Raw genomic sequence first — 11,421 nt, 5'->3', positions numbered from 1 at the left:
TGTATACTTTGACTACCTATTTTTAATCTCTATAGAGTTCTCATAGATTCATATGTTTAATCTTGTGTTGCATAATTTGATGTGTTCGATTGTGCACAGTTGCGTCGATAAAGCTCAGTGTATGGATTACCATAGTTGTGATTGCTTGTATGATTGCAAAACTTGAGGTGTTTGAAATGCATAGTTATCTAGGCAAAACTTTGTGCACTTGAGAACAATAGATGCAATATTTCTTGTGAGCACACACTTGAACTTTGGAATATACCTGGTAGACTTTAGAAGCAAGTCAGCGTGTTATAGCTCATAGGAATCATCCCTGGGCATTACTCTATTGTTGCTGAAGACCATGTTCTCTCCTTTGTTTAATTGTTTTTATTCTTAAAACCAGCCCAATTCTTGCTTAACTAGACGTCGGAAGAAGAGTGAGTACTTTAAGTCCAGTCCCTGTGGTTCGACAACCCTACCCCTCACGGGGTACCACTGTATTACTTGTGTGCGACCCGTATTCTTGCGGAGAGTGTATTAAGTTTTTGGTGTCGTTGCGGTGTACTGGCAACTTTTAGGGAAATTAGGATTCTAGTGATATAGCCATTTATTTTTTTTTATATATTTCAGTTTTCATTTTTGTTTATTTTTCTAATTTTCTCATTCTTATTATAATTCAGGACGAACTATGGATGAATTGTTTGCAACCTTGAGAAATCTACCAAGTTGCTCATTTGGCTTTTATCCAAGTTACTCCCAGCAAGAGCGAAGTTTGGTAGATCTACCATCGCGTCGTACACAAGTTAGCCACACTAATGACATCATGGATTATCATACTATTTCCAGATGCGGTATCAAGTTTTGAAGAAGGAACATTACAGTGGCAATGCACAATGAGTTTGGGTGATGTGATACCTCCGGCAACCCAAGATGATTCACTATGGTTTTCTAACTTCAGTGTTGAACTTCTTGTGTTCTATAAAGAAACACCACTCCTAATGCAAGATATGCCAATTAAATTTGAGATGAACCCTACCATGGAAAGTTGAGAAATTTTTAGATAGAAGGATAATATGACACAAGAGATACCCTCCTTAGAATCAAGCATTTCAACTGAAAGGTAAATTTCTGGATGCCTCTAATGATAATGTTGAAGCACTTCGGCGTGATACTTTTCATGAATTGAGGGAAGGACTTCCAATTCTCATTGAGGATAAAAGTGTGCAAGGAAGTGGAAATGAAGAAGTTTATGGCCAAACATCAATAGGATCACTCCACAACTCCTTGATTGAAGACTCCCATGTGACTTCAATTGATTTTGAACAAGTGAATTGGCATAACCACCGGAGGATGTAGTCTTAGTTATGGAGAATCTTACCCTTGCAAGAGAGAGACTTTCCCCGGATAAGGAAAATCAAGAGTTGGTCATAGTTATTGTAGAAGACAAACCACTAACAAGTGACATGGGGAAAAACATGGGAGAAAACAAAAATTCAAGAAGTGAATGAGGCATACTTGATTGAGTCTGAACAAGTAACCTCTTTTCACAAGGATGAATGGTCATATAAATAAAGAGCACTTCAAGGGGCGAAGTTAAGTCATGCAATAAGGTTGAAGCAATCTTTAGATCCTCATGTACTGAAATTGAACAACTCATGTCCTGGGTTGTTCCCTTGGAGGCCTAAGCATCGATGTTTGAAACTTCTATCATTTATGAAGGGTTTGATTGTGAAAGAATTAAGAATATGGAGATGGCCCCTAATGCCATATCACATATCTTGGAGTTTGACCAAATTTTTCTCAATGAATTCCCCGGTAAGCTCACAAACTTCACATTTTTCAGAATCAACTATGCAAGCTATGGCCGGAAGGAACATTTGTGGTTTCAAGCCGAAATGTTAGAAGAAGAAACAAACTCCAAGGTAATGAAACACAAAACTTCTTGTTAGATTGATGAACCCATCCAAGGCAATAAGAAGATGTTGGGAATTGAGGAAAATGTGGGTAAGAAACTTAAACCTTTTAATGACCCACCAGTGCATGTATTAAACTTAGATGATTCCCTTTGTAACTTGTTCCCTTGGAGGCCTAAGACAAGATGGTTCAAGCCTCCAACATGTATTCCTCCATGGCAAGTAAATTTGTGCTTTAATGGTAGTAGCTATGCAATTAGTAGCCGGGAGGAGCACACTCTCTTCAAGCCTCCCTAAGGTAAGTGATCAGGTACGTCAAGCTGGTGACATTAAACAAGCGCTTCTTTGGAGGTAACCAAAGTAATATTTGATGTTTTGTGTTTCTTGTGCTCTTAGTTTATTTTAATTGTTTTCTTAGTGTTGTGTTTGTTTAGGTGGTGGTGCTCTTGATAAATTTCTAGTTTGAATCTCGGTGTTTTTGGTGCATTCTTCATTGCTTATTTGTATTGTCAATTGTTAGGGTGGCAAGCCTAATTATTGGAATTTTTGTAAATTAGAGAAAACTGAGTTCTGAAGCAATCCAGGCTGAGCACAAGCTAAGCACACTTGTACTTCCCAAGGAGCACGATTTGCATGCTCCTTGAACGACCGTGCTTACCCTGATTCCCTGTTATTTCTGATTGGTTTTTATTGTTTAATGCATGGCATTTTAGCGAGAATGAGAGCCACCACAATGATTCTTGAGCATCACCATTCTGTTTTTTTCCTTTTTTTGTTTTCCTTTTCTTTTGTCTCTTATTTTTCTTTTTCATGAGCTTCACTTGTGCCACTTTTTGCTTTTAGGATGTGAGCCATATGGAAACAAGGAACCTACATGTTGATTGCGGTCACATCACTCCTCGGGGCAGAAAAGTTCCTAAAACTCCTCCCCAAATTTTTGTGTCCTTGATTTATTTCTTCATGATGCATTCATACATTGAGGACATGTACGGTTTAAGTGTGGGGGAGGGTTTTACTTTTGTATTCATTGTGATGAGGCATGGCTTAGGATGATCTATGTTTTTGTTTTGTGGAATTTCTAAGTTTAGGGGGGCCCTAGTGTGTTAGTGTATTTTCATTGAGCTTAATTATTAGTCTCAGTCTTGTTTTGGAAACCCCATTACTTCTCATTTTACCATAATTGTGGAGCCACTTGTGCATAGGGAATGCATTAGCTAAATGACCATTAGTGCCCTTTGTAAAAAAAAAAATAATTGGAAAGTCAGATTCTATATGGGATGCCCTACCGGTTATTTGTAAAAATTTTGTGAAAATATAGTAGAAAGAGCTATCACCTAGAAGAGTGAAAGATGATATTGAGTAGTCAAATTTTGGGCATTACAAGTGTACATTTGATGACTTACAAGGAGAGAAGGCTACCTCTGGGGTGTATGAAGCAACTACCCAATTAGTATAGTGTGGAATAAGGTCATTGTTTGCTAAACTGATCCAACAATGCATGGGGCACATAACTTGGGGTAATCACACACACACGGGGAATTTAGGGTAAGGATGAGACTTATCATTTTCGATCAGCTGAACACACTCTAACAACTGGTTTCCCTCCACACTCTTGAAAATTCCATTACTGAGATTAGAGGTCAAGCAAATGTTCAAGTGTGGGAGTATGTGATGAGTGCATTTCATATAGATATTTCTATGCCCTTTTCATGTATTTATGTTGTATTTAAGCGGTTATTTGTTGTGACTCGATGCTCCTATGGGTATTATTGTATAATTGTGCAAGAAAATAGGTCCCTGTGCAAAAGAAAAGGATTCGATGCAATTACAATGTGAAAAGAGATCAAAACGCATTGAGGTATTTGGGTATGTCATATGTTAATGTGGACTAGCGACGTCACTCTAAAAGTTATGTCAACATAAAATTTAATGGCACTTGGATGAATGATGTGGCCTTTGAGAGTAACAATGCTAGCCCACATCAGCATATGATGTGTCAAATGCTCTCCAAGTGATTTATCTAGTGTTCACATCTGACATTTCTCACTGGAATCCCTCGAATATCCTCTCGTTGAAATCAAATCGAAGTAGAACGATAAAAAAGATACAAATTGAAGTTTGGTATCCAAAGTGAAACTTGGGTATAGTTTGGTGACCTCTTAAGATTTTTACATTAAGTAAATCCTAAGCCTCAAACCCTATGCCCTAAACATGTGTGTTTGCGGTTTACAATTTAGGATTTAGGGATGGGGTTTACAGCTTATCGTTTACATCTTGATAAAGAGAAATTAAGCTGTTTTTTTATAAAAAAAAGAAAAAGAGAGTGAGATAAACAAAGAATGACATAACTGCTGACATGGATGCTAATTTGGTATCAACATCATTCGAACTACGAATTCGGACTAAATATCGTTATTGTTAGTTTATAGAATTAGTTTGGATTGATTATTGTTTCCTAATGAAAAATTAAATATAAACATACTTGTGCTATCCCTTTAAAAAAATAGAGCAAATTAATAAAAAAACACAACCCATAATCTATTTACACATTAAAACCATGGTTGTTAAAACTTAAAACCGGACCGGCCCGATGGGTTCGACCAGAAAAACCAGCAATTTATTTATTTATTTCCTTTTTGAGACATGAGAGAGGGTGAGAGTCCCACGAGATTATTCATTTGTTTTAATATTTTATATTTAAAAAATTAATGATATTATATTAAATTAAAATTCTAAATATTAAATTTAATTGTAATACATATATTTTAAAAATATATATATAATTAAAGTTTTAAATATATTTAATTAATTGTGTTTTTAATTATTAAAATATAGGTTATATTATTTTTATCATTATTAATTATTATAATATTTTTTTAACATTTTATTATTGACCCCGGTTCGACCCGGTCGAATCCATCGACCCCTGAACCCTGGGCTTGGTCGGGTCAATACCTGGGTCGAGTTTGACAACCTTGACTAAAACTATTAATGACATACATAATGAAATTATTGATATGCATATAAATGATTGTAGCATAAATATGTATAGTAAATGATATAAATAAATTATATTATTTTCATTGAAATTATATGATAATCTAGAACTAAAATGACCAAAAATTAACACAAATGAAGTTGCTTATATGAATTACTTAAAAAATTTCTTACTCAATTTTTTTTTCATATTATTACTTGATATCTGAGTTAGTGTCATCTACTGTAATTGAATTATCATCTTCTACAATAGTTGTAAGCACTCACAAGCCCACAACAATTTATGAAGTAATAACAATTTTATTGGACCTGATACCTAATCAATCAAAACCATCACACAAATTAGTAAAGATAACAAAAGAAATAGTAATTGAAAAAAATTTTAATTAAATAATTGATAAATTAATGAAAACTTGAGCTGGCTATAATATATATACTATAATATTAAAAATAAGATAAAATAGGAAATTTATTATTGTAAATTTTATAATTTGATAAATAAAAAACTTTAATTTATCCTAAGATAAATTTATTTAATATTTATATTTTGAAAAGTTATTTTAAAAAATATTAAACTAATAAGTGTGATATGATATTTATCATTATTGATTTTATGTGTTTTATATATCATGAAGAACATAATATTTGATTTTTTGAATTAAATAGTAAGATAATTATTTTATATTATAATTATTTAATATTTATTATTATAATATTTTATATTTGTTTTTGGAGGGAAAAAATTTCATGAGAGCATGACACGTGTCACTTTTGTCTTCTACTTTAATGTATTACTAGTGTTGTGCCTGTGCCATGCATGGGAGGAATGAACACAATAGATGATGTTAATAATAGTGTTTGCACCAAAAACATAATTATCCTTGAAACTTAATTTATTCAAAGCTTTAGAAAACAATAAACTTAATCTAAATTAAAAAAAAATTTGTTTATTAGTTTTTCCATTATTGGCCCATTGAATGATTTTCTCCAATTTCTTTTAAAAAATATTTTAAAGACCAAATTAAGAGTTTAAAAATAAAAGAAATTCCCCCAATCTATTAACATAGTTCAAAAATGGATTCAAATTGTTATTTATATGGTAGAGTGAATAATGAATAATAAATATGTTATATATATGTGACTGTATATATATACTAATATATTATTATAGAATATCTGAATCAAATAAGACAAACAATTAGATTATATTACCTTGTTAGTATTTTTAGAGAATGTCTACAAATAGTTGATGCAATTGCTATTAGCAATGAATTATGATAATCCAATCACCTACTCCACAGAGTCGCAATTTCTCATCCTGCTTTGGTTTTATTTATTATTAAAGTTTCTTGTTTGTGTTTGATTATTATTACATTAATCAAGGTTTTGTCAATATATGAAAATATCAATAATGTTTTTGAATTACAAATATTTTGTGAAATTACAATTTGCTTTAAAATTTTGGTACAATATAAAGGATAGTTTGTGTTTGATTAGTATTAAGCAATTAATCATACTTTTATCAATTACTTTAAACTATCAATAATTTTTGCAATTACAAATATTTTTGAAATTATAAATTTGGTTTCAAAGTTTAGTTTGATTTAAAAGATTATGAAAATATCATATTAATTTTTCATATATTGAATATAATTTTACTATTCATCCACAAATTTACATATTTATATATATTGATAGTTCTTAGCATAAATTATTTATTATTTCTAATGTTTTTCAAAGTCAATCAACTACATGAGAAGATTTTATTCACTTGGTCGAACTATGTACTCCTCTAATCTCAAAATGCATATATATATATATATATATATATCTATGATATTTGGTATTAGATGGTTAAAAAAAGAAGGTATATATACCCCATATATATGCACTACAATTCCCTTTAATAGTATATAATTAATTGAATTAATATTTTAATTAAACTACATCTTCATAGTATATATCTGCTTTACTTCTTTCATTTAGATTCAATAAGTAGGAAGCAACTAACCATCCTCCTTCCAAATACTTGCCCGCCGATCAAATGAACTTGTTGCAAGTAGTTCCCCTTCTCCCTGTATGATAAAGAAAAGTCCAGTAGTTTACTCCAAGTTAAGAAAATCACTACTATGCAATAAGAGAATACATGTTGTGTGAATAAATTCATTAGAATCATTTAGATTGATGATTGCTGAAAAAATATTATATCTTCTACTAAAAGGGTGGAAAGGAATTACTTTAGTTCTCAACAAAAATATTAGAATATTAATTAAAATTGCATGATGGAGGTGTTGATAGAAAGAGAGAATAAAACTCACATTCCAGGCGAGTGTGATGATTGACCCACTTTGCTCATAGGTTTTAGCGTCATAATGAATAAGAAAATGCACCCTTGGAATTGAACCATGCATACTAGAGAAGTCATCTGGAATTTGCCATATTCGTGGCATTGAATTCCAAGACCTATCAGTTTAAGAAGTGAAGTCCTATAAACCACTCTACCAAACACAAACAAGGCTAACATGCAGATCTTAATGCTTGCTAAAATATCCTTAAATAGATCAAAACATCATTAGCATAATTGTACAAGTCGTAATGTAATTAAATCCCATAATGTCTAGAAAAAAACTTAATTTATGAGGGTTCAAGGTCCTATGCCAACTCATGTTAGGTAACTTCAAATTGAGGTTAGACAATGTTCATCGTATTTTAGGGTTGATCTTGCATCTTGCATATTTTTAAATGTTGTTTATATACCTTTTAGATCTAGGATTATAAGTCAGACTGGAAGTTCTCATTTTCATGATTGATATCAAATTTGCACAAGGTTCAATTATGAAAACAATGTAAACAAACTCAAACCGAAGAATGTTAGTTTAACACTTATTGAACAAATTGTAAAAGAGCATGTTGAAATCAACAACCATACAAAAAAGAATCCTAGTATTAAAAACTCATACTATTTGATCAAAACTCAAACAGACAAAGTTTAGGGAATATTCTAAATAAATAAATAAATAAAACAAAATGAAATCAAGGAAAAACTTTAGAGCATACCACTTCAGCATAATCATATGAAAAATTGTCTTAGGAGAAGTTAACCATCAAGACATCAGCAGACATAGGTAGGTCATAATGTCATAAATCTATTTGTTCTGGGGATAAACTTTTAGAGATGCGTAACCAGCAAGTATTTACATTTTTTTTCTATTTTTAAATCAGAAAAACTTTGAAAGTTTTTCAACTTAGCTATCTACCTTTGATCAATTCTTAGGACTAGTTAGAAAAAGCATTAAGGTAACATAAGGCCTTCTTTCAGTATATGTTATCGTCAACAGGAAAAGTAGGTCATAACTACACTTGTTCCAGAGTTTGGATTGTGGGAGATGCCTCAATAGTCATATGCATTTCCTCCTTGGTCACAATAAAATTTGCAATAAGCTTTCTAGTTACCAGTCTACCTTATCGTGTATATTCAGAACTAAACAAATTAAGGATCTCTATCATATTAGATTGGTGAACCTAAACTGACAAATGTTCATGAATGGCATGTACTAATAATAACTTCATATCAAGAATAAGAAATTCTTTGGACATTGTACAATGAGTTAGTTGGTTGCTTGCATAATTTGAAAGGAAGGAATCAACTGGCTAACTTGTTGAATATTATCAGGCAATGGCATAAGAATAGCATCTATAAAGTACAATTAGGGGAAGCTATTCATTAATAAATGTTTGAAATCATCTAGTGGAATTAAGAGAAATGGCAAAAAGAAATACAGTGATCAGTACGTCAATATGATATAGAACACCGGTACAAGGAATTTTGGCTTTCAAAGAGTCAATGTAAGATAAAGCTCTAATTGAGAAAAGAATATTGAGAGAAAACTATATCCACCCAACTGCGAGAAGAGAATCCGTTGGACTCCAAGCATAGGAAAAAACCTAGAAAACAAAAGGCATATCTAAGCCAGAAACTTGATAAGTCACTCCTCTACTCCTTCAATATTCACCGGTACACTGATCATTCAATTTCTAACTGATACAGCAATACATAAGCATATTTTGATGGGCCAATTCATTTCACTTTGAACACTAGGGAACCTGTAATCGAAATAGAGTTTAGTCATGGTGACTATATAGCTAGTGGATCAGATGAGCAACGTTTACTGATATGGAAAGTCAAAGATGGGACAATTGTGACGTCCTGTAGTGGCTGTGATCCTACAGTTTATAATCTTTCTTGGAATAGAGAAGGCAACAAAAAGCAGCAGGTTACAAAAATGGCACTATCTGTGTGATTTGCTTATGGTAGATTCTTTTTTTGTGCATTGACAGGCTATGCAACCTTCCTAATTTTTTCTCAATCCATCTGACACATATTGATCCTTTTGTTTTTGTTTTTGTTTTTTTTTAGCTTTTTCTCATCTCATTGATCACAAAAGACATTGGTATACCTGATTCTTTTAGTAAATATATATAGTTTTTTTCCTTATTTTATTATTAGTTTTTTTCGTTGCATGCTATTTTTTTTATAGTTGATTTATACACCAAGAATTGAGGGTACCCAAGGAAATAAGGTGTTTTCTCGTTTTCGATGAACATACAAGCTTGAATGGTTGAAACAATGCTATCACGCTCTTAACCTATGTTATACTAGCATCAACAACAACAATCCACTCGGTTTTCCCACAAAAACTTCCTTTCACTCTCTCAAAATCAATTGTACTTTCTTTAGGGGAGAATCATTTCTACTCTGCTTTTTTGTTGTTGAGATAAGCTTTTCTCATCTTTTCGTTGATTCCTTAATTCTAAAGTGCCTTTTAAAGTCATTCATATTTTTTCAACGTTTTCCCTAATCTTCTCTTTCTCTCCTTAGTAACTATGTCAAGGATATACATGATCTCTAAACCATTCCATCTTAAGTTTGGTTTGCGTTGCATGCTAACTAGGGTTTTCCTTCCTATGAGTTGTATTAGCCCCGATCTTTAGATGTCTTAAAGAAGCAACAACACCACCCTCCGGGGCTATGTACTTTGTGTGTATTCCTCACGAACCATTTGCCTAACCTGCATTTATGCTTTGTATTTGCTTTGGATTCTTTGCCGAAGATGTTGGCATGCGATCAATTATGCATGCAATTGTGTAAAATTCAAGGTTACTACTTATGGTGTTTGATTAAATTTAAATGCACTGGATTTGCTTTGGATTTTCTTTGCTGAAGATATTGGCATGCAATCAATTATGCATGCAATTGTATAAAATTCTTTGCTGAAGATGTTGGCATGCAATCTATTATGCATGCAGTTGTGTAAAATCGAAGGCTAGTTATGGTGTTTGAGTGAATTGTTTAAATCATATTGGTATAATATTCATATGTAAAGGGTATCAAAGATTTATTTTCAAGTGAAAGCGTAAAAATGTTGTATGTACTATTACAAAGAGGATATTGATCACTAAACCAATGCAAAGTATATATTAAATTAAATATAGTTCTTAAGTTTGAATTTAATATATAGTTAGGGTTGTAAATGAGTCAAACTTAATTGTGCTGATGAGCTTCGCTCAATTTTACTTTTGAAAACTCAAGCCCAACTTAGTATTAAATTGTATTAAGTCAATTTTGAAGATTTGAATCCAGCTCAATTTTGTTTGAAAATACGACTATATGTATAACTTACAATTAACACTGTAAGTTATAAATATTTTTAATAAATAAAAACTTACATTTTCAAGGGATTTTGAGCAACTACAATAATACAATCAAAATTAAAGAAACACAAATTTCTTACTCCATAATATACCATTTATTAGATATATGTATAGCACCAATAGCCCTTAAATGTAAAAATACAATGCTAGATAATTTAACTTTTCATAACAATGACATAAAGGAAATTCTTTAACTAAATGTTATTTAAAATAGTATTAAATCTTGATTCTCCATAGAAATTGTGATTTCATATACCACTAGCATAATGTTTGTAAATGACATAGAAATTATAAAATTTGATATGTAATATTTATGAAAAATTGCTTTATTAGCTATCTTACATGATTTTGTTCTTTGACACCATGCAGTGTTAACTGAGGTATGTAGATTAGGCCCAAATATTGACCCGATCAAACCCAAGAGTAGGGTTAATAGGTTCAACTCACGATCAATAATAAAAACATTTAAAAAATATATTATAATAATTAATAAAGAGCAAATATAATATTAAAACAATAATTATAATATAAAAACAACTACTATTTAAATTGATAAATGGCCATATATTCATTAGTGTTTTCTAATTATGCCATTTATTTTATTTTTGAATTAGTTTTCAGTTTTATATATTAATATATAATTATTGAACTTCTATGCCGATTTTTATTTATTTATCTATTTATTGGTTGGTTTTGTTATAATTGATAAGAAATTTTACTCACTAATTCTTATCCTTTTATAACGATCTCAATATTGAGTCATTGTTTTTATGTTTTTAAATTTATTTTATTTTTTTATTGAGTTGGAATACTT

The sequence above is a fragment of the Dioscorea cayenensis genome, chromosome 18, assembly GCF_009730915.1.
Source record: "Dioscorea cayenensis subsp. rotundata cultivar TDr96_F1 chromosome 18, TDr96_F1_v2_PseudoChromosome.rev07_lg8_w22 25.fasta, whole genome shotgun sequence".
Lineage (NCBI taxonomy): Eukaryota > Viridiplantae > Streptophyta > Magnoliopsida > Dioscoreales > Dioscoreaceae > Dioscorea > Dioscorea cayenensis.
This window is presented reverse-complemented; position numbering follows the sequence as displayed.